This window comes from Oncorhynchus mykiss, chromosome 5 (genome assembly GCF_057628025.1).
Source record: "Oncorhynchus mykiss isolate SJ-2025 chromosome 5, ASM5762802v1, whole genome shotgun sequence".
Taxonomy (NCBI): domain Eukaryota; kingdom Metazoa; phylum Chordata; class Actinopteri; order Salmoniformes; family Salmonidae; genus Oncorhynchus; species Oncorhynchus mykiss.
The window spans coordinates 16032743-16038742 of record NC_143026.1 but is presented as its reverse complement, the minus strand read 5'-3'; positions in this window follow the sequence as shown (position 1 = coordinate 16038742).

Below are 6000 nucleotides of genomic sequence, written 5' to 3'. Positions count from 1 at the left end.
TTTCTCTAGGGACTCCATTTTCCCCTTCCGAAGTTCTGCTCATGTCCGCAATAACGTGCATAAAACAACGTAGCTGGGCCTTCCAATACAATTCACGCCAGTCCGTTCTGTCGACAATCGGTCAGAAAAACTCTTAAGACACACCTTTTAATTTTATATTTGTCTTTTTAAAATGTATTTTTTATTAACAAATCAATACAGGAAGTACATGTGGGAACACAATGATAGATAAATAATATACAAAGGACAATTGGAGCTAGGGGGTCCAACATCACATTACACAAGGACCTTAAGGGACAGACATACACTTATAATTGTCAGGATCGTCGTATGAAGCAGACCAAAATGCAGCGTGGTATGTGTTCATGATGATTTTTTTCATTTAAAAAAAATCACTGAACACCGAATACAAACTATACAAAACAATTAACGAAATAACGACCGTGAAGCTATAAAGAGAACTGTGCTGACACAAGCAACTAACAGACAATCACCCACAAACAAACAGTGAAACCCAGGCTACCTAAGTATGATTCTCAATCAGAGACAACTAATGACACCTGCCTCTGATTGAGAACCATACTAGGCCGAAACATAGAAATCCCAAAATCATAGAAAAACAAACAGACTAAATGGCCCCACTGGACTGAGGGGCAGCTCTGGACTGAGGGGCTCCGGCGCCTCTGGACTGAGGGGCTCCGGCGCCTCTGGACTGAGGGGCGGAAGCTCTGGCAGCGCCGGACAGGCGGGAGACTCCGGCGGCGCCGGAGAGGAGGAAGGCTCCGGCGGCGCCGGAGAGGAGGAAGGCTCTGGCGGCGCCGGAGAGGAGGAAGGCTCTGGCGGCGCCGGAGAGGAGGAAGGCTCTAGCGGCGCTGGAGAGATGGAAGGCTCTAGCGGCGCTGGAGAGATGAGGCGCACTGTAGGCATGGTGCGTGGTGCCGGCACTGGTGGTACTGGGCCGAGGACACGCACCTCAGGGCGAGTGCGAGGAGGAGAAACAGGGAGTACTGGGCTCTGGACACACACAGGAAGCCTGGTGCGGGGGGCTGCCACCGGAGGGCTGGTGCGTGGAGGTGGCACTGGATAGACCGGCCCGAGAAGGCGTACTGGAGGTCTTGAGCACTGAACCTGCCCAACCTTACCTGGTTGAATGCTCGCCGTAGCCCGCCCAGTGCGGCAAGGTGGAATAGTCCGCACTGGGATGTGCAGGCAAACCGGGGACACCATGCGTAAGGCTGGTGCCATGTATGCCGGCTTCATGGCACCTGGCTCGATGCTCAACCTAGCCCGGCCGATACGAGGAGCTGGGATGTACCGCACCGGGCTATGCACCCGCACTGGGGACACAGTGTGCTCCAGAGCATGACACGGTGCCTGACCAGTACAACGCCCTCTCTCACTCCGGTGGGCACGGGAAGCTGGCGCAGGACTCCTACCTGCCTTGGCCACACTCCCCGTGTGCCGACCCCTCAAGAAATGTTTGGGGCTGCCTCTCGGGCTTCCTTGCCAGCCGTGTTCCCTGGTATCGCCGGTTCCTCTCGCCGGCTGCCTCTGCTCTCCTAGCTGCCTCCACCTGTTCCCAAGGGAGGCGATCCTTTCCCGCCAGGATCTCCTCCCATGTGTAGCAACCCTTGCCGTCCAAAACGTCCTCCCATGTCCATTCCTCCTTCGTGCGCTGCTCCTGCTGCCGTTGCCTGTTACCACACCGCTTGGTCCTTGGTTGGTGGGTGATTCTGTCAGGATCGTCGTATGAAGCGGACCAAAATGCAGCGTGGTATGTGTTCATTATGATTTTTTAATAAAAGAAAGCACTGAACACTGAATACAAACTATACAAAACAATAAACGAAATAACGCCCGTGAAGCTATAATGAAAACTGTGCTGACACAAGCAACTAACATAGACAATCACCCACAAACAAACAGTGAAACCCAGGCTACCTAAGTATGATTCTCAATCAGAGACAACTAATGACACCTGCCTCTGATTGAGAACCATACTAGGCCGAAACATAGAAATCCCAAAATTATAGAAAAACAAACATAGACTGCCCACCCCAACTCACGCCCTGACCATACTAAATAACGACAAAACAAAGGAAATATGAATATGAAATTTGGCCAAAAGAATAATGAAATTAATTACATAAAATTGTTTCAGCTTATTTCTAATCATAGGTAAAGAATCCAAGCAGTACATCTCTAAAATCTTCAGAAATGTGTTCAATTATAAATCTACTAATGTCTTGCCACAGTTTCCTTACATGAATACAATGCCAAAAAAGAAGCAACACCATTTCTGGGTGGTTATTACAAAAGGTACAATTTGAGTTTATGTTTTCCTTTTGTAAACTTTGCTTTGAGTAGAAATTCCAGTTTTGATTTGACAGAATGCTAGACATTTATCAAATAAACCATACCTAGTTTGATGTTTCTGTGACAAACGGTGAATTAGTTATTGATTTTTACCGCTTTAAATGGCATTTTATAGATTTTATGTATTTATATGAAATCAAAAAAAAAAAAAATGTATTCAAAACAAAGGTTGGAAAATTATGCAAGACATTTATAGAATAAACCATAATTAATTTTATGTTTCTGTTACAATCAATTAATTAGTTTTGATTTTTACAATTTTAAATGGCTTTTGGCGACTGTCTGTTGACTGTCCGTTGGCTGTCTGTTGACTGTCCGAATGTGTGAATATAAAACAAACTTTACCTTGGTGATTAAAGTGATGTAACTGTGGGGACGCCGATGGTGTGGCATATGGGGGTTGTGCAGTGGTGAAAAGACAGGTGGAACTTGTCTTTTCGTGGACTTCAGGAAACAGCAGAGGGTGCACACCCTTATATACAGGTACATCGGCTGGACCGCAGTGGAGAAGGTGGAAAGCTTCAAGTTCCTTGGCATACACATCACTGACAAACTGAAATGGACTACCCACAAAGACAGTGATGTGAAGAAGGCACAACAGAGCCTCTTCAACCTCAGGAGGCTAAAGAATTTTGGCTTGTCACCTAAAACCCTCACAAACTTTTAAAGATGCACAATTGAAAGCAGCCCGACAGTATCACCGCCTGGTACGGCAACTGCAGCACCCTATGTTTCAAGGAGGCCAAAAAGATCATCACCGACATCAACCACCTGAGCCACTGCCTGTTCCCCCCGCTATCATCCAGAAGGCGAGGTCAGTACAGGTGCATCAAAGATGGGACCGAGAGAGTGAAAAACAGCTTCTATCTCAAGGCCATCAGACTGTTAAACAGCCATCACTAGTACATTAGAGGCTGCTGCCAGTATGCATAGACTAGAAATCACTGGGCAGTTCAAGGAATAGAACACCAGTCACTTTAATAATGTTTACATATCTGGCATTACTCATCTCCAATGTACAGTTGTGGCCAAAAGTTTTGCGAATGACACAAATATACATTTTCACAAAGTCTGCTGCCTCAGTTTGTTTGATGGCAATTTGCATATATACTCCAGAATGTTATGAAGAGTGATCAGATGAATTGCAATTAATTGCTAATTAATTCTTCTTAGCCATGCAAATGAACTGAATCCCTAAAAAACATGTCCACTGCAATTCAGCCCTGCCACAAAAGGACCAGCTGACATGTCAGTGATTCTCTCGTTAACGTGTGAGTGTTGACGAGGACAAGGTTGGAGATCACTCTGTCACGCTGATTGAGTTCGAATAACAGACTGGAAGCTTCAAAATGAGGGTGGTGTTTGGAATCATTGTTCTTGCTCTGTCTACCATGGTTACCTGCAAGGAAACACGTGCCGGTATCATTGCTTTGCACAAAAAGGGCTTCACAGGCAAGGATATTGCTGCCAGTAAGATTGCACCTAAATCAACCATTTATCGGATCATCAAGAACTTCAAGGAGAGCGGTTCAATTGTTGTGAAGAAGGCTTCAGGGTGCCCAAGAAAGTCCAGCAAGCGCCAGGACCGTCTCCTAAAGTTGATTCAGCTGTGGGATCGGGGCATCACCAGTACAGAGCTTGCTCAGGAATGGCAGCAGGCAGGTGTGAGTGCATCTGCACGCACAGTGAGGTGAAGACATTTGGAGGATGGCCTGGTTATTCTTGACAAAGGGCAGCAATCAAGCCACTTCTCTCCAGGAAAAACATCAGGCACAGACTGATTTTCTGCAAAAGGTACAGTGATTGGACTGCTGACGACTGGGGTAAAGTCATTTTCCTGTGTCATGCCAATAGTAAAGCATCCTGAGACCATTCATGTGTGGGGTTGCTTCTCTCTTCTAATTGGGGTCGTTGTCCTGTTGGAAGGTGAACCTCTCATCAAGAAGCTCTCCGTACTTGGCTCTGTTCATCTTTCCCTCGATCCTGACTAGTGTCCCAGTACCTGCCACTGAAAAATATCCCCATAGCATGATGCTGCCACCACCATGCTTCACTGTAGGGATGGTTGCAGATTTCCTCCAGATGTTAAGATTGGCATTCAGGCCAAAGAGTTCAATCTTGGTTTCATCAGACCAGAAAATCTCGATTCTCATGGTCTGAGAATCCTTTAGATGTCTTTTGGCAAACTCCAAGCGGGCTGTCATGTGCCTTTTACTGAAGAGTGGCTTCCGTCTGGCCACTACCATAACGGCCTGATTGGTGGAGTGCTGCAGAGATGGTTGTCCTTCTGGAAGGTTCTCCACAGAGGAACTCTGGAGCTCTGTCAGAGTGATCATCGGGTTCTTGGTCACCTCCCTGACCGACCAAGGCCCTTCTCCCCCGATTGCTCAGCTCTAGGAAGTGTCTTGGTGGTTCCAAACTTCTTCCAGGTAAGAATTATGGAGGCCACTGTGTTCTTGGGGACCTTCAATGCTGCAGACATTTTTTGGCACCCTTCCCCAGATCTGTGCCTTGTCACAATCCTGTCTCGGAGCTCTACGGACAATTCCTTCTACCTCATGGCTTGGTTTTTGCTCTGACATGCACTGCCAACTGTGGGACCTTTATATAGACAGGTGTGTGCCTTTCCAAATCATGTCTAATCAATTGAATTTACCACAGGTGGACTCCAATCAAGTTGTAGAAACATCTCAAGGATGATCAATGGAAACAGGATGCACCTGAGCTCAGTTTCGAGTATCATAGCAAAGTGTCTGAATAGTTATGTAAATAAGTTATTTCTGTTTTTTTTTATTTTAAATACATTTGCCAAATTTCTAAAAACGTGTTTTTGCTTTTGTCATTATGGTGTGTTGTGTGTAGATTGATGAAAATAAATAATGTAATTTAGAATAAGGCTGCAATGGTAACAAAATGTGAAAAAAGGGAAGGGTTCTGAATACTTTCCGAATGTACTGTATGTCAGTCAAAGACACTCATATTGTAACACAATTTGGTACACATGTTGCTAACACTGTCAAGACTCGACATATGCGAGAACAATCATGTTTATCTCTTGGTCTGTATGAAATTTGTCACACATGCTCAGGGATATGAGTCTAGCTAACCCACACGATATCTCAAACACCACTGGACTGACTTTTACGAAACTCGGGTGAATGATGCGTCTTGCGATAGACATCCGATATGTACATCATTCGTGGGGGACAACATGTTTACTGTTTCCTTGTTTTGGATTGAAAAGGTCTAGGTAGACTAGCAACCTGAAGTTTGAATATATACCAAATTTGATCACATTCACATTTTTCCTTAACACAAAAAATGGGCCTATTTTAGGCTTTAAATACCTAGTGTAGGCTATAAATATTTTAACGCTACCACTTTGTTTCCCCTGGCCATAGGGGATCCGAGCGTATAGGCTTCTCTGGGCTATCTGCAGCTGTGGTTGTTATCTGTTGATCATATTGAAGCACAGATTAATTGTGCATGATTAGATAAATCATGTAGCAAATCAGTCTAAACAACAGTACTTTTTTCTGCTTTTCAACGCTTTTGTGTCAAAAGTGCTTAGGCAAATGTCAGCTAGCCGTACGTTTGCCAGCAGCCCTGCTGTGCTGATCTCTG